The sequence below is a fragment of the Haliotis rubra genome, unplaced genomic scaffold (genome assembly GCF_003918875.1).
Source record: "Haliotis rubra isolate DU_JTF1 unplaced genomic scaffold, ASM391887v1 Scf20, whole genome shotgun sequence".
In the NCBI taxonomy this organism is placed as follows: Eukaryota; Metazoa; Mollusca; class Gastropoda; order Lepetellida; family Haliotidae; genus Haliotis; species Haliotis rubra.
This window is the reverse complement of record NW_025766003.1, coordinates 25,515-45,618: the sequence shown is the minus strand read 5'-3', so window position 1 is coordinate 45,618 and position 20,104 is coordinate 25,515. Positions and strand designations below refer to the sequence as shown.

General features: G+C 37.8%; 1 protein-coding gene across 1 annotated transcript in view; it reads right to left on the bottom strand.

Annotated features, from left to right (window-relative positions):
- Positions 1-19,884, bottom strand: part of LOC124275546 (CSC1-like protein 2) — a 66,694-nt gene extending 46,810 nt beyond the window's left edge. Inside the window, 1 exon segment of the mRNA XM_046711119.1 lies at positions 19,552-19,884. The gene's annotated coding sequence lies outside the window, so the exon portion shown is untranslated.
- Between the last annotated feature and the right edge of the window lie 220 nt (positions 19,885-20,104).

The window sequence follows — 20,104 nt, the reverse complement described above, 5'->3', positions numbered from 1 at the left end:
ACTCATGGAATAGATTCTCCCTCTGTCTCACAATACTTTGACCAATGTTCAATGTTGCAATAATTGACATAGAAAAGTGAATACATGTCAGAAATGTTGGTCACTTGGAACCAGTGAAAAACTGTCTACTTCTATTGCCTACAAACTAGCATTGAGTGAGTTTAGTTTTACGCCGCTTTAGCAATATTCCAGCAACATCACGGTGGGGACACCAGAAATGGGTTTCAGACATTGTACCCATGCTAACACCTGAACCACTAGGTTACCCCAACACCCCAACTAGCAGTGAAGTAAAGAGGATATAAATAAGTAATAACAACTGATATTTGTTGTGTTAAAAATCAAGTTAGGGACCGTTCATAATTTATGGCCAGGGGTGGTGGTGGGGGGTGTGTGTGTTTGATGATGATTTTTATGGAGAAGCATATACAACGAGAATACCCCCCCTAAAATTTATGTACAAAGTGACGCCCCTGCATGTCATGTACAAAATCAATGACCCCCCTCCCCCTTCCAATATTTTTAAGCAAATTTTTAAATATTTTTATGTACAAAGTTGCTGATCCCCCTAGAAACATGTATACAAAATTGCTGACCCCCTACCTCCCCAGAACAAAATGGGTGACCCCCACTTAAAATCTTAACCCCCCTAGCCATAAATTATGAATGGTCCCTTAGCAACCATCTTGTTTCTGCCTTGACAGCTTTACATCATCACTTGCCTAACACAGTAGGATGCTTGCTCAGAAACCTGTAGGCCATAAGTAACTTAAACGATTCAATGCATCAAGTAGACTCACGCATGATGACAGAAATATCCCTTTTTCACCTGATAACAGATTCATGAACAAAGATATGACCTACTATATAGACCTAATCAGTTGCAATCAAGAACATGTATCCCATGCTGCATTGAACACATTAAAAAATACATATCCTAATCGTAAGACGCAATATTTAATGCAAAATACACGACTCTTATATCTCTATAGTTAGTCATGCTGTTATTGCCAACAGTTGATGTCCAATCATTTTGTGAGATCTTGCAACATGTCAGCCGCAGGGTCACAGGACAATACAGCAAATTAATGAGCCTCAAAAACAGCCAGCTGGTAAAACCTGTGCACTATATTCTACTGTCGCAGAACCATTTCTACCATTACTTTTGTTAAAACAGAATTTCTACCTGGTGAAATTATCTATAAATATCTATAGCTCTCATAGCCAAATGAGAATAAAGAAACATATTGTGAAAGGAGTTACTTCCCTTTATAGAGATGTGTGGTAAACTTGATGATGTCAGAGCAGATGTTTACACATTTAAATTATGAGGTCAATATGTCCTATTCAATCATACAAACATTCATGAAGATATTCTAGCTTTAATGGGCTAACATACTGAACCAAGCTTGCCATACCGCCAACATCTAGAACAGTTGGCACTGTGCCAACCTTTTTGCTGTAGTCAAACAACTGACTGAATGTACCGGTAGTCATTTACTAAACATCTAAAACGTCCTTGAAAAATTCTGATAAAAACAGGGTCATATTCAATCCAAATGTCCAGGTATTGTGAATACCGTTTTACCACTTGGGAAATATGTCACGTGTAATTTCATCAATCCCGTAAAAATAAATCCATCATCCCTCGCATTTTGGACATTGCAATCCTTTCGTCATCTTTTTGCCAACTTTCCCGAAATACAACTGTGATCAAGGAGCATAACAATGTTACGTTCTATATAAAGCCTCCCTGCACAGAACTGATGCACATCTCTCGGACTGCGGCACGTCTGGCCAGCCTCAAACTGATGAAAGTGCACATCTGTTTTCCAGAGTTTCCATCACTATTCCACCAGCCATCCTAAGTCTTGTCTGCCCAGCAGTGAGCCTTGATCAGTGTTTATGATATCGTTTAGAGCTGTAGTCAGCTGTCTCAAGGGACACAAAATCAATGTCCTAGTTCCATCTGGGAATTAAACAGGCCCATTGCAGTGACGATTTCTCTCCTCCACAGACGAACTGTTCTCCAGACCTCTTTAAATCCAACTATTGTTCATCAGTGCTAAAGGTCAGGATATTTTTATAACAAAGGCATGAAAAGATAATGTCTTGATTATGTTGAAATTTTTCTGTGAATGATGATTAGAATTTATCCAATACGGCGACTGAACACACTTTCGAACATAACAATATTTACTGAACGTGATCATCAAAAACACCAACTGATAATAATAATAATTGGCTACTTCTATAGCGCTGAACTCCACACCACAGGGACATGATCTAAGCACATACAACATACATGTAATGGACATTACTACCCCGGATAACCCAAGCTGCCTGTGAGGAGCTGGAAGGTGAATAGTCACATGACTTGTTCCACTAGGTACCCATTGTCTGCCGGAGTGAGTGAGTAATTATAGTTTTACGCTGCACTCAGCAATATTCCAGCTATATGGTGGCGGTCTGTAAATAATCGAGTCTGGACCAGACAATCCAGTGATCAACAGCATGAGCATCGATCTGCGCAATTGGGAAGCGATGACACGTGTCAACCGAGTCAGCGAGCCTGACCACCCGATCCCATTAGTCGCCTCTTTTCTGCTGGATGAACAGAGGCAATTATGAACAAACTCACTTGCCTAAGGTGCTTCGTTGTGGGGCAGGACAGAAGTCCTGGAGGCTCTCAGATGTCAAGTTGCCAAACACGGTCACCCCATCCAAGGACTCTCCGTGACCTGTGCTCTATGCATTAGACCAGTGTAGGAAAGATGTAGAAAATCTAGCCTGTCCACAGGACTGGCTGGCAGGTCAAATTTTTTACCAGTCCTGCCAAAATCTAGCCTGTCCTCCAAATATAAATAAAACACCTTCGGCAGTAAATATTCAAAAAGGTTATAATCATTATATATATGTCAATGGTTTGCTAAAATTGACCCGACATGAGGACGGACTAGATATTTTTTTAACCCGTCCTCCACAAAATTCACCCGTCTCGGACGTTGGGACGGGCTATCTTTCCTACACTGATTAGACCACCCACACACCACACCACTGATCTTCAGACAAACACTCTACCTACTACACCAGTGTTACTCCACCTTAGGTATCAAAATGACATGTTTCGGTATATGCATTTAAATAGATAGCATGAAGGTGCATATGGAACATTAACATCAGTAATCAATAGAAACAACATCCTATTAATATCAACAGCACTGTTCAGTCAATAAAGTTGAAAAGAATTACAAACCATAAAATTAACAAATAGTAAAGAAAACTAAAGGATTCCTGTTCAACTTTCAACTGGTGCACAGCATTAAATTAGTTTGAAATCAATTTCCAGAAGTGTCAAGGAAGTTGTTCATGTTGATGAAATGCGACTGTGATGTTCTCGGCCCCGAGGGTTTGATGTGAAGTGTGTCACTCAAGCACACCACTAAACGCAGGAAAGACAGTTAAATCACCAAGCACCTGATCGATCATTGCAAGGGACTTGAACATTTCAGAAACAGTTCTACATGCTCTATGCAGATTATAAACGAATGGTCCATCAATTTTGGAAATGGTTTTGCTTGAAGTCCACAGATTAATTATTTGGTCCGCTAAGTGCATGTCAGAAAACAGACAGCCGGTCACAATATTGCAGTTCATGTTTTCTGGTGAATGACAAAAATCATTTGTGAATAAAAAAGAAGCTGGACTGAAAGAACCAGGCCCACAAATGTTCTTGGAGTTACTCAGTACAGAGTTACTCTGCTCAGATCATTCAAAGAGTCCATCTCCTAGAGGATGGCTGGTTTCATTTTTATCCTCCTACAACCAGCGGGTCGCAGGGGTAGCCTAGTGTTTAAAGCCTTCACTTTCATGCCAAAGACCCGGGTTCCATTCCCCACATGGGTACAATGTGAAACCAATTTCTGGTGCCTCCCCCCTATGATATTGCTAGAATATTGCTAAAAGTGGCATAAAACTAAACTAAACTCACTCCAATACATCTGGTGTGCTGTGTATAAACAGGCATGACTTGATGGTTCAAACAATCCCTCATATTATCACTTTCTAACTCAAATACCATATTTTGTCAGCTGTAAATGGGGTAAATATGTCTTGACAAGAAAAAAACAAACGTTCTATTCACAAATTATGTTCTTAGAGACCATCCTGAAAACCATACACTCTGTACTCACATCCTTGTGGCTGACGTAAGTTCTTCTAAAATGTCTTTATCTTAACAGGAAGAAAAGCATATGTATTGTAATTGTATTGAAAATATCCCAGAATGTGAAAAAATAGGTGATACAGGCTTAATTCAGAAATAGCTAGAATGTCTGTTTACAAATGAGAGAAAAGTCTGGTCACGACGTGTGCAAATTAGTTTCAGGTCTAAATTGCTGAGCACTATTGAGGCAGACTGCATTTAACCCCAAAACACTTGAAAGACTTTGAAACTTTACTGACAAACAAACAAAGGTGGATGCAATGTATAAAGTCAATCAAATCTTCCATCTACATGTTGGGCTCATCAACATAGTGATCTACCCCATCAATGAATAATGTACAAATAATGTGTCATGGTCCCGACCACTTGCTGCAGATTTCAGTAGAAATGAAAACAATGGTTATATCAAACAATTATTACGAACTACAATTAGTAGTCCCTTGGCGTTTGTTATGACCATAGTTTACTATAGTATTAACATGTCGTGCACATCTGGACAGACTGGCAAGATATTTTGGGATGGCTCACCAGAGGACAATAAGAGAAATAACAATTGACATAAGGAAGTATCTTCTGATGTCTTGATCCAGCTGATGGGAGGCTGGTGGACAGTGGAATCTCCTTCACTGATGAGGACTCAATTACAGTCAGCACCTGGTCATACAGTGCAGGATCTACCCCTTCATCTTGATGTACCTAGGTTCAAAACTCAAGGCAATACAGACTTGTCACCACCTGGTCATATGTTATCTTCATGAGCCTAAGGCTGGATCTTATCCACATCACCATGAGTAGCAGATTCCCCACATGTTAATGTTACTCTGGCAGGTTCAAAAGATGGTCCAGGCAATACATTTCTTACCCAAGTCTTGGCTGAACCAATTATCTTAATACAAAATTACATAAAACTTGACCTTGGCAACTTTACAAGAGCCTGATGTGCTGTAACCTGAGGGGCAGTGGGGTAGCCTAGTGGTTAAAGTGTTTGCTCATCACATGGAAGACCCAGGTTTGATTCCCAAGATGGATGCAATGTGTGAAGCCCATTTCTGGTGTTCTCTGTCACGATTTTGCTGGAATATTGCTATAAGCGGCATGAAACTAAACTCACTCACTCACTCACTCAAAGAGGTCAGTACAGCAATTTGTCTGTGGAGGAGAGTAATTGGCACTGCAATGGGTCTGTTTCACTCCCAGATGAAACTGGGACATTCATTTTGTGTTCTTTGAGACAGATGAGACAGTGTTGCCAGTACTTGTGGTTTCATGACATACATAATTAGTGATCATCTACAGTGTCAGTATTCTTCATTAGCAGACATGTAATTTTTTAAAGGCATTTAGAAGTTGGATGAACATGAATACAGACGTGTACCTTATGATCTTATTCATAGGATACATCTGAAAGCTCACATACCACTCACATATCATGCTGATGTCAGCAGTTACTAATAATATTATGTAACAAGGCAATACATGATGATTGTACTATGTAACATGATAATGTACTTTGGGAAATAAAAATACATTAAAAAAATATAAAAACAAAGTTCCTAATAATATCATTGCAACATAGTAGTCATTAGATAATTATCGTTGCCCAAGTAATTCAATAAGAAGATTAGTTCTGTAGTTGTTATCTATAATTCTGGATTAAGTAGAAAAAATATAGTTAATTCATGTTACTGATATCATTTATTGACAATTACTGTTTCATTTTGTTCGTAAGGTTTGCATGAGGACACTAAGTTACGGTACATAAAACGGAAATAATAATTGTTGAGTCATCCAGCAGAAAGCTTGGCGCCCTGAAACTGTCACTTTTTGGGTATTATACTGCTTGTTACCATGTTCAGAACATCATTCCCCAACTATGATATGAAATAAATACCATCCAAACTCAAAGCTGCCAATTATATGACGGAAAATGTATTAAAACAATGTAACAGATTTAGTGTTTCTGATTCTGACGTAAATTTACACAAATTATTGTTTGATCATTAAATTATATTAGTTTTTTAAAAAACATTATCCAATTTTGACACATTTGTCAACTATGATAGGCGTTACAAACATAACAATGCTTCCATATCAATTTCAAGAGCAATGACAAGTGTAAATCATTTTTCTGACATGGATACATCTGAAAGCTATGTGCATTAAAAATAGTTGTCTTTGTATTTACTCGGCCCAATGAGTAGAGCAAGGTGATGAATAGAGCAAGTTCTATGGCTGTCTGTAACAAGGATAATTCCAGAAATATCGACAGTAACCTGGCCTTTTGATGCTTAATTGGTCTAGGAAGCCACTCTCATCCCTGTTGCTACATACACACATGAGTGAACTTGTAGAAACGGTTTCTACCATCACAAGCTTTGGCCTTTGGTGTTCCACAGCAGAGAAACATTACCAAGATTGGTAGCCATGAAAGATATCATCACTTAGATGGATGCTTGCAAAACAGGCTGACTCGGAGGAGAATCGGCCATTCCTCCATTGACTGAAATCAGATTCAGAGTTTCCTTGCACATTTCTTTTCAATCAGTGTCACTGTGTGTCATCAGCCATCAGCATGTGCCACAGCTGCCATTGTAACTAGATAGTGGCGTCACATGAAATCAATTACCCTTTTCATACTATGAAATTGAGTAGTTCTTGATATGAAGACTCATTTTTTTGCATCGCTGCTTGGGTCTTTGTGTGGGTAGTACCTGAAACTGATAGCTATTTAACACCTCAAAATTCAAGGTGACTTTGTCAAGCAAGGTCATATTTGTAGCAGGAAGAGTAGGCGACAATTTATATATTCTGTTTGACAATCCTGCCAGGTGAAGTGAGAGAGTGAGTTTAGTTTTACGCGGCTTTTAGCAATATTCCAGCAATATCACGGCGGGGGACACCAGAAATGGGCTTCACACATTGTACCCATGTGGGGAATCGAACCTGGGTCTTTGGCGTGACGACCTAATATTTTAACCACTTTCTATCTACAAGGAAACTGCATTTACCAGATCACCCAAAAAGACGAATATGAAAACCTCCAAACAAATATCTCTAGGTATGAGTGTACAAATATTACCATCAACCAGAAAGATACAGGTTAGAATTAGACTTCAACATTCCATGCAGTTTGCAAGAAGCAACTAATGGGATTGGATAGTCAGACTTGCTGACATGGTTGACCGGGAGATGATGCTCATGATGGCGATCACAGACTTGTCTGTTCTGGACTTTTGTTTCTACTATTTGTGGAATGACATTCTGGAACAAACACAATGTGAATGAGGAGGGGCTGTGGGTAGCCTAGTGGTTAAAGTGTTCGCCTGTCATGCTTGAAGATCCGAGTTTTATTCCCTACATGGGTACACTGTGTGAAGCCAATTTTTCTATCACCAGTCGTGGAATACTGCTAGTCATGTTACTGATGTAGATGGATTATTTGTTTGTTGTTTAATGCAGCACATTGCCGTATTCCAGAGAAATGATGATTGTATGTGAAACAGTTTAATAAAGTCATTCACATCATGAGCTTTGATCAACTCAGTGGGATAAGCCTTGATAGTCACTTCTTAGGACAAGCACAAATTGATAAAGACAGATGTTGAAGCTAGACCTTTATCATAGGGTTATAGCTGGTAGGATATTCTCTATACAAACATAGGAGCTAGCTACATTGACTGAACATGTTTCTACATCTGCAATTGATGGAGATAAAATGGCTTACTGGAACTTGTCAGAATCATCCAATTCATGTACATCTTCTCAGTGATGTAAGGGACCGTTCATAATTTATGGCTAGGGGGCTGATGATGATTTTAAGGGGTCCACCCATTTTGTTCTGGGCAGCTGGGGGTGGGGGTTCCAGCAATTTACTAGGGGTACATACAATTATGTTTAAAATTATGCTTAGAAATTATGGGAAGGGGAGGAGGGGGTCATTGACTTTTGTACATGACATGCAGGGGGGGGACTTTGTACATATATTTTAGGGGGGGCATGCACATTGTGCATGCTTCTCCATAACAATCATCATCACCCCCCACTCCCCAGCCATAAATTATGAACGGTCCCTAATGGTCCTCTTGTTGAGCTCAACTCTGTGCAAGGATACTGCTGAGTGTGGCAAAACTGTGCAAAGATCTGATATGATTATCCAGTTAACGCATGAAAGCCAAACACACTATCCATCTACACATGTGTGTTTGATGTGTGTACAGGTACACTCAGCCCACTACAGTAGGCTGTCAGTGACAATCTCACACAAGTCACGCTGACATTAACATAAGGAAATTATTCATGGAATTCCAAACCTGTGTGATACCATTTCCTCCACTATGTCCATCACCTATTGGCTAATACAAGTAGTTAGCACCCTCCCCTGTCACTGGTCAGTTTTCAGCAACCTCACACAATTTAATAATACTCATATCAACAGCCTTATTTGATTCAAATTATAGGATATTGATTGATTGTTGATTGAGTCATGAGGGTGGTGAACACTAGGCTTATCTTGCCCGCCACAAACATACTTGTGTTTGTAAAACTGGTTCATGTTTGTCATTTGATAAACCATCACCAGCATCATGCTACAACAATTTCTTGGTATTTTTAGCCTCTTCTCAAGATACATTGAGGTGAGGTGAGGTGAAATTGGGTTTAACGTCATGCTTGAGAATATTTCACTCATATGACGACGTGCATGCGTGTGTATGTGTATGTGCGGCTGCTTGTACTAGCCCAGACTTAAGCTGGTTTTATAGTGCTAGCCCACTGAGATACCATGCCGCATTGAAGCATGAATACCCCACTCAGACACATTATGCTGACTCCAAGCCGACCAGTCCTTGTTGTACCCATTAATGCCGAGCACCAGGCAGGGACCAACAAGTACCATACTTTAATGTCTTTTGGTATGACGTGGCCAAGGATCGAACGTCGCGACCTTCCGCTCTCCAGGCGGATGCTATAACCACTACACCACGGAGGCGATCCTCAAGATACATTGCACTGTATGAAATAAACTGGACATAATCCTTAGAACAACGTTGCTGTCTGTGCATGTATTGTCTGTCACCTACGATGACAGTGCCCTGTGATACTCAACTCTGGGCCAGACAAAACCAGTGATCAATATTCTGAGCCTAGCAAATCAATTCAATCACTGTGTATGCTAAGCATGACAGGATAACTGGCCATCAATTCTGACTGGCAATCCCGACGTGTAGTGACAATAACAAGCAAACTAAAGTTCACTGATGCAGAAAAGAACAGACACAATTAATAGCAATTTCAACATCATTTGTCATAGCTACAACATTAACCAGCCATTCCCAGAGTGGTCCAATATGACAAGGCTGCCAGCTGCACATAACGTATACATTTCCATAGCCAGATACTTTCAACACAATGCCTGATACTTGACACAAGATGATGACAGACGATCCAAGAATTGTCATTGACACAACGTTCAATCAATGTGGTAGGATCATCTGAAGTCCTCGTTACAGACCCCTACGCCTTCTTGAAGCCTCAATGATTGTTTCCCCTGAAGGTGAATGATGACAAATAGTGGCCAGATCTCCATCTACAGGCAGACACTGTAAGGAAACTCTTTCAGAGGTGATATGCAGACTTTACATCGATTCCTGGCATCAATTATTGGTACAAGATGTGCTCTCTAAATGACAAGTATGACATTCAAGTCTGACAGTGTGGGTCAAACATGCTACTGAGTGAGTGAGTGAGTGAGTGAGTGAGTGAGTGAGTGAGTGAGTGAGTGAGTGAGTGAGTGAGTGAGTGAGTGAATGAGTGAGTGAGTGATGTAATATCCTTTTTCATTTTTTTATTACTAGCACAGCACTTACCTTAGCGTTAGTAATATTCCAGTTATACCTGTAAGTGAGTCTGGACAAGACAAATCAGTGTTTGATATCACAATGGCATTAAAGGGGCCAATGATAAACAATCACCTTAATTACCTGGCCTGGCCACCCAAACAATTTGGTCACTTCATACTACTGGCCTGGTGGGAATCATTCTGATCCAGAATTCCAACAGGTGTTTCCGACCTCCAGCAACCCCACTGATGAAAGCAAGGGAGTACCTCATAAAGAATGCTGCCTCTTCAGAAAACAAACTACAATATATATACTAATACATAAGAATAGGATGAGGCAGAGAAATGTAGCGAGGCAGTGGATCAATTAGTCAGCAAGCCTACTGTATCTAATTGTGAGTCAGTGTGTCACAGTTCATCAGCCATGACCACAATTTCAGATCATTCAGGTTCCAGCTATCATGACATTCTGAAAGGCATCGGCATGTATCACTCAGAGCATGACTACAATTGACATGTTATACATCATTTATAGGACCCTTGAACACCTGAGTTAGAATTGGTCTTCACAAACAAATGTTTGTCATGGGATCACATGATCAGACTCGCTGACTTGGTGGACATGTCACCCCATCCTAGTTGAGTTGATCAATGCTCATGCTGTTGATCACTGGATTGTCTGGTCCAGAATCGATTATCTACAGACCGCTGCCATACAGCTGGAATATTGCTGAGTGTGGCGTTAAACAACAAACAGAATAAACATCATTATAGAGGTGTAATGATACAATGTGTATCCCAATATCATGGATATGATTCATATCTTGATACAGTACATTTATTTCAGATGGTCATATTATCCCCCTTTTAGCAGGTGCATTACATCCCCCAATCTTTTGGTTTTACATTTCTGGGAGCTGAGGTAGCATCATGCAAGGCAAAAACATAATAGCTCGGGGAGTAGAGACTGCTATTTGGAGCCATTACTCGAGAATCTGCAAGAACTGGTTCTTCAACATTTTCTGTAAATATCCACACATTTTTACATCAATATAAATTGATATACATGTATCCTATGTATTGCGACACAGGAGCTGGAAATCAGGATACAATACAGTATTGCCGTATCGTTACACCATATATCAAGTACATATGGCTTGCTGATATTGACAAGTACAGCGTTTAGAGGAAGTCAATACCTGAATAAATCATGACAGGTAAACTGCGTGGCTCAATGATATATTGATATATTGACTGTCGGAGCATATACAAATTGATTCCAGGATGATTTGTGAAGCCATTCTTAACCTTATTGCTAAGATGCCACAGAAACAAATTCTGTACTGGTTATACCCATTGTTAACTCGGACATATTTTCACAATTAATAGTAAATATGTTGTAATAAATTGTTGAATTACAACTTTATCGCATGTATATTGTAAAGAACATGAAACTGTGTGCTTCAATGTGTTTTGCCGCTGACCCGAATATATCTTCATCTATAATTCAATATAGCTTCTGGAATACAACACGTCTAGCTACTATCTATACACATGATACCAGCAGTGTGCGAAATATCCACTGGCCCCTTTCGCCCGTGGATAGTAAAATCCAGTCGGGCCTAAGTTAATCTCAGTCACTGGCCCGACTAGCTAGTAAATTTCATGGGGTCATATTGTAAATATATCAATGATGAAACCCCTGTCTACATTCACATTTCGGGATAGTGAATCGATTTTTGTGGGCTAGTAACTTTCAGGCATAGCTAGCCAGACTGGCTAGCAAACTTTGGAAGCTATTTCGTACACTGTATACCAGAGACCAAATGATCTCTGATGATAGAAGTACCCAACAGGAAGTGACAAACCTGGTCCTTTAAGACCTGGCTTGCATCTTTTCCTACAAGTGAGGATCCGTCAGATGAACAATCTGGTGATTGCCGTATTGTCAGTCTATCACACATTGATCACTGAACTTTGGTGGCCATGGAGACGAAACATGCTGAACTGGCATTTAATTAAAGATTAAAATTTTCCTCAACTCAATTTACATGATCGACAAGAAGATTTATATTCAAAACTATGTTGAAAAAAAGTGTGATCCTTAAAATTTTAAAACCCAGTGGTAAAAAGGTTCATATTCAAAGCCATGCTGGACAAAAAGTTCCACATTAAAAACCTATGTTGGATTAAAAGGTTCTGCATATTTAAGAAAAGCTGGATGAAGAGGGCCATATTCAAAACTTATTGGATAAAGAGCTCTTAATAAAAAAACATGCTGAATAAAGAGGTAATTATAAAGAAAAATGTTGAATGAAGTCTGTTTCACACTAAAATCATTTTGTTTAATCAATTTGCATACTACAGGATCTTTACACTAATATTTCTGTTAACGAGTCTGGAAAAGACAATCCAGGGATCAACATCATGAGCATCAATCTACACAAATGGGATGCAATGACATGTGTCAACCAAGTCAGCGAGCCTGACAACCCGATCCCGTTAGTCGCCTCTTACTACAAGCATGGGTAACTGAAGACCAATTCTAACCCCGTATCTTCACGGGTCCCAAAATGAACGTCTGGCGATAACAGTATGCAGAGATTACAACCTCAAAATGTTGCAAATAGTAGTTTCAAGGATCAGAATTAGTAGTTTGACCATAAAATTAGTAGTCAACTAAATACTTAAAATCAGGATGGATTCTGAGAAAGATAATATGACACTAATCAAGAGTGAAGCTTTAATTTCACATATCTCCAACAGTAGATTTCCAAATTACCAGCATTACATTTCTCCTTGTCGTCCCTTTTTGGCGAAAATGTATTTAAGCGACGAAAATATATGTTTATGTCTATATATCTGAATTTGAATGAAGTTTCTTCAAATTTCGTAGCATGTCTAGTGCAATCTTATTGACGAAATTTGAGGCTAAAATTTGTAGTGACTACGATAAAATCGTAGAGGTTGGCATCTCTGAGTTTGGTGAAAGTGTTGAGCATGTGAAAGTGAGAGCATACTACAACAAACATAACTTGAACACTAAATAATGTTCCACCATGAAACATCATGAGATATTGCTATAATTCCACACAGATGAGACGACTGATGGGTGTTCTGGTGATCAACTCCAATCACTATTTCCATAACAAGTGTTGCTTTCATTCCACTGATTTTTGTAATTTTTGACAGGAATGTCCCTGAATCTGGTCTGGATAATCAATAGCTTGTGTCTCAGGGGATAAATTCCCCTTTGGCATTCAGTCTGTATGATAATTGCGACCCCCAGGCCACAAAAACAACAGAAATACAGATGGAGATTTTGTTACCATACAAAATGAGATAAATGAAAAGTTCACTAAGGGAAAGTTCACTGAAAATTGTAGTTACAACCCAACAAGGAGGAAATGTACTGCTGTCCACGTAACTTGTTGGGACATATCACAATTTATAACATCATGTATACTAGCTCCTCATTTGGTCACAGTGGAGCTTGCCCTAAAAGGTTCTTGGTGATGAGAGAAAATGGGATTTTATTACTCCGTGTTCAGGACTATTTCACTTACATAGTGTCACTATCAGTGTATGAAATAAGCCAAAACCTCAGCCAGACATCAGGGCTGGTAACTTCAAAATGTTACCAGTCCAAAATTAACCAGACCAGACACCAAGATATGACTCAGATGTATATAACATCTAAATTTTTACCAGACCATCAGGCTGGCTAGCTGACCATCCGTCTGACATCTAACCCGTCTCGGTCGGTTGGTCGGTGTATTTCATACACGGAAGTGGCTGTTCATACTCGTCTGGACTAGTACTGGTTTTCGTACTGCTACGTCCACTGAGAATAGTGAGATAGTGTGCTGGAGTTTAATATGGATACCCCACTCTGACACAGTATACTGACACTATCCCTTTAGACCATAGAAGCCATCAGTTTCTTGGTAATAAAATAATATCCACAATGAGTGAGTGAGTGAATTGGGATTTACGCCGCTTTTAGCAACATTCCAGCAATATCACAGCGGGGGACACCAGAAATGGGCTTCACACACTGTACCCATGTGGGGAATTGAACCCGGGGCCTTCAGAAGGACAAACCACTAGGCTACCCCACAGCCCCATATCCACAGTGATCATAGATGTGTACCTTTATCCTGTTAGCAGTAGGAATTAAATTATTATTTTCTATTTAAAAATAGAAAAAAAATCTATTTTCATTGATACCACAGCTTCTAAAGATATCAACTGATGATTCAAATAACCTTTAAGGCATTAATACAACCTGCTACGATAAAGCTCTTGTGGTATGATTGTAAATCTTATTATAATTTGTTTTTGTGACAAAAATACCGAAAACATCCCTAAGTATTTTATAAATGTTGAGACTGGTGTGGAAACAAAATGGCTCTGTTGAGCATTGTAACCTGATCGGCATACAAGTCAGGTTGATTTTTTTGGGTACAGAAATCATCGTCAAAAATGTTCAATAAAGTGCCAATATCGAACATATACAGTTCTGATGAGTAATCAACAGCTATGTTTTTACGGATCAGTATTTGTGATATGATAAGATTAGATACAGCCAATAGAAGCACCTGACAGAAACCAAATTGGATTCATTATACAAACTCCCACATCTATATATGGTATAATCTGTATGTGTACATCTATAAATGGTAACACATCCTGTTTCACTGTGAAGCAAGAGATCAGTCTGTCATTCTCAGCGTTATGTAACTGTATCTGATTAGGACGATGTGGCCATAATTAAAACCTATGTGGCCTGAAGCCCTTAATTCTATGGCTAATTCAACACTTCTCTTCCTGAATGGAATAATTGATTCAGTGACACTGAACATATCACAAGTCGATCTCAGCCTTCTGTCATTCATGGTATAAGGTTCTTCCATCTGCTAGCTACAGTATGCATGTAAATGTCAAGCTGATTACACATTACAGTTGATACATTCCAGCGGAGAAATATGACACTCAGCCTGCTCACATTGACTTTCATTGTGGGGACAATACTGTCGTGGGAAGATATATAGACTCATTCAGACAGATACTGAAGTGATACAGATACATGATGATGGTGATGATGATGCTTTTTATACTTTCATACTTATATATATTTGTATTGAACACAATCTATTTTCATACCAACACTATATACATTTATTTTCATACTAACCAATGCCCCAGTATATATTTTCATACTAAACAATGCCCCAACATATATTTTCATACTAACCAATGCCCCAGTATATATTTTCATACTAACCAATGCCCCAGTACATATTTTCATACTAACAAATACGCCAGTATATATTTTCATACTAACAAATGCCCCAGTATATATTTTCATACTAACCAATGCCCCAACATATAGTTAAATACTAACCAATGCCCCAACATATATTTTCATACTAACCAATGCCCCAGTACATATTTTCATACTAACCAATGCCCCAACATATATTTTCATACTAACCAATGCCCCAGTATATATTTTCATACTAACCAATGCCCCAACATATATTTTCATACTAACAAATGCCCCAGTATATATTTTCATACTAACCAATGCCCCAGTATATATTTTCATACTAACCAATGCCCTAACATATATTTTCATACTAACCAATGCCCCAACATATATTTTCATACTAACCAATGCCCCAGTATATATTTTCATACTAACCAATGCCCCAACATATATTTTCATACTAACCAATGCCCCAGTATATATTTTCATACTAACCAATGCCCCAACATATATTTTCATACTAACCAATGCCCCAGTATATATTTTCATACTAACCAATGCCCCAACATATATTTTCATACTAACCAATGCCCCAGTATATATTTTCATACTAACCAATGCCCCAGTACATATTTTCACACTAACTAATGCCCCAATATTTTCATACTAACCATGCCCCAGTATATATTTTCATACTAACAAATGCCCCAGTATATATTTTCATACTAAACAATGCCCCAGTATATATTTTCATACTAACCAATGCCCAGTATATATTTTGATGCTATGTATATTTTCATACTAACCAATGCATATATATATTTTCATACTAACCAATGCCCCAGTATATATTTTCATACTAACCAATGCCCCAACATATATTTTCATACTAACCAATGCCCCAGTATATATTTTCATACTAACCAATGCCCCAACATATTTTATACTAACCAATGCCCAAACATATATTTTCATACTAACCAATGCCCCAGTATATATTTTCATACTAACCAATGCCCTAACATATATTTTCATACTAACCAATGCCCCAGTATATATTTTCATACTAACCAATGCCCAAACATATATTTTCATACTAACCAATGCCCCAGTATATATTTTCATACTAACAAATGCCCCAACATATATTTTCATACTAACCAATGCCTCAGTATATATTTTCATACTAACCAATGCCCCAACATATATTTTCATACTAACCAATGCCCCAGTATATATTCATACTAACCAATGCCCCAGTATATATTTTCATACTAACCAATGCTTCAACATATAGTTAAATACTAACCAATGCCCCAGTATATATTTTCACACTAACCAATGCCCCAGTACATATTTTCATACTAACCAATGCCCCAGTATATATATTCATACTAACCAATGCCCCAGTAGATATTTTCATACTAAACAATGCCCCAGTACATATTTTCATACTAAACAAAGCTTCAACATATAGTTACATACTAACCAACGCCCCAATATATATTTTCATACTAACAAATGCCCCAGTATATAGTTTCATACTAACAAATGCCCCAGTACATATTTTCATACTAAACAAAGCTTCAACATATAGTTACATACTAACCAACGCCCCAATATATATTTTCATACTAACAAATGCCCCAGTACATATTTTCATACTAACCAATGCCCTAACATATATTTTCATACTAACCAATGCCCCAGTATATATTTTCATACTAACCAATGCCCCAACATATATTTTCATACTAACCAATGCCCCAGTATATATTTTCATACTAACCAATGCCCCAGTATATTTTCATACTAACAAATGCCCCAGTACATATTTTCATACTAACCAATGCCCCAACATATATTTTCATACTAACCAATGCCCCAGTATATATTTTCATACTAACCAATGCCCCAATATATATTTTCATACTAACCAATGCCCTAGTTTATATTTTCATACTAACCAATGCCCCAACATATATTTTCATAATAACCAATGCCCCAGTATATATTTTCATACTAACCAATGCCCCAACATATATTTTCATACTAACCAATGCCCCAGTATATATATTCATACTAACCAATGCCCCAATATATATTTTCATAATAACCAATGCCCTAGTTTATATTTTCATACTGACCAATGCCCCAGTATATATTTTCATACTAACCAATGCCCCAGTATATATTTTCATACTGACCAATGCCCCAGTATATATTTTCATACTAACCAATGCCCCAGTATATATATTCATACTAACCAATGCCCCAGTACATATTTTCATACTAACCAATGCCCCAGTATATATATTCATATACTTCATTTAACCAATACCCCAGTATATATATTCATACTAACCAATGCCCCAGTATATATTTTCATACTAACCAATGCCCCAGTATATATTTTCACACTAACCAATGCCCCAGTACATATTTTCATACTAACCAATGCCCCAGTATATATTTTCATACTAACCAATGCCCCAGTACATATTTTCATACTAACCAATGCCCTAACATATATTTTCATACTAACTAGTGCTCCAACATATATTTTCATACTAAACAATGCCCCAGTAGATATTTTCATACTAAACAATGCCCCAGTATATATTTTCATACTAAACAATGCCCCAGTACATATTTTCATACTAAACAATGCCCCAGTATATATTTTCATACTAACAAATGCCCCAGTACATATTTTTGCCCTGACCTATGTCCCAGTAGATATTTTCATAATAAACAATGCCCCAGTATATATTTCCATACTAAACAATGCCCCAGTATATATTTCCATACTAAACAATGCCCCAGTACATATTTTCATACTAAACAAAGTGTGTAAAATGTTTTATGTATTTACCAGCCAAAGCAAACCAACATTTGTAAGAACTACCTTGAATGCCTACAGTTAAAAGTCACTTTCTGTTAATTATAACATTCAGATGTGTGGATGTTTAACCATGTGAAGTTGAAAACTACATGCTATTACAGCTATCTGGGTATTTTATTTTCCAGCAGACTATCTTGGTCAAAAGCAGTCCAGACTCTCGTTCTGAAAGCTAATAAAGCCCTTTTTCCAATTAAACAGCTTCATCATAAAATGAAAAATCTTTCTCCTACTGTCTTATTTCAAATGTTTGATACACAAATTAAGCCTATCTTATTATACTGCTCAGAAATATGGGGTTTTCAAGAGTGGCTAATTCAAGAAAGATTTCATGTAAAATACTGTAAATATGTTCTTGGTGTTGGTATTACTACAACAAATGCAGCTGTTTTATCTGAATGTGGTCGATCATCATATATGTTGTGATTCTATAATAAGATGTGTTAAGTACTGGTGTAAATTATTAATTATGGAAGAGACTAGATATCCAAAACAAACCTATATTATGTTAAAAGAATGGACGATATTAACCGCAAGTCATGGGTAACTGAAGTGAGGAAATTAATTTATATTTATGGTTTCAGCTATCGTGGGAGTTTCAAAATATTGTTAACACGGATTTATTTTTTAAACAGTTCTCTCAACGAAGTTAAAGATTGTAACGCCCAGTGTATATTTTCTATGTTAAATGAACATTCTAATTTAGAGTTCTATTCATGTGTCAAAAGTAATGCTTAATATGGAATCATACTTGTCAACATTATATAACAAAGATTTAAGAAGATTTTATCACTTTTAAGATTTGGTGAATTAAATATTATGAAAATACAGGCAGAAGAAATAATATCCCAAGAGAATTAAGATTTTGTCCATTTTGTAAGAACATTTTAGAAGATGAGGTTCATTTTTATGTTTATTTGCCCACAATATGATGATTTAAGAACGGGATACATGTTAAATATTGACTGTAAAGATAGAAACTCTCTCATTCGCCTTCTTCAAAATGAAAATAGCAATTATTTATATATGTATGCAAATTATATTAAGGAAGCGTTTATGCGACGATTTAGCTCATTATTATTGTGAATACATAGAAATATTTTCTAGTTATTGTGCACATAACAGTTATATATAAACAACACAAGGTAACACATTATACCTCATTATGTGCCCCTCAACCAAGCATATGTTTGTCTACATGTGAAATCCTAGGTAGCAGAGCCAACAATATGGTGTGGGAGTCCAAACATCACACCACCTTTAGTCATTCAAACATCCACCATACAAAAACACAAACTAGGTAAACATCCACCTACCTCTTGTGCCCAACACAAGTCCACCTCCTCCAATCAACACCCAGTATCCAAATTACAACAAGCAGACGGCACCAGGTACAAGTTGACGTCTGCTCCAACAGTCATGCATTCAGCCACCATCTAATGCTAGCACCTTCCCATGACTTATCTACAGGAAGTTAGCTCCAGACAACCAAGCATTCCCTGGTTGATCACACGCTTTCGTCAATATGTGAGCAGTGTTTAGGCAACCATCCCATGGATACACGGAACTTCCAACTGGATTGCTAATTACCGGCCATTACGTAGCGATGGCAGCAAATTGTGGCCTGCAATTCTGTCCACAAGTCAGCACTGGCTAGGGTAGAATGTGGAACAATACTGTCCATTCTACAATATTGATCCAAAGCTTCATTCACTTGCAGGATGCTTATAAATGCCAAGGCATGAATATTTTATTCAACTTGTGGCTGTGTACATGCTATTAGAGCAACAAGATTACATTATTATGACTTTCAATGCCAAACCAATTTCTAATCATTGAGCACCTTTTATACAGAATTTCATCAGTGAC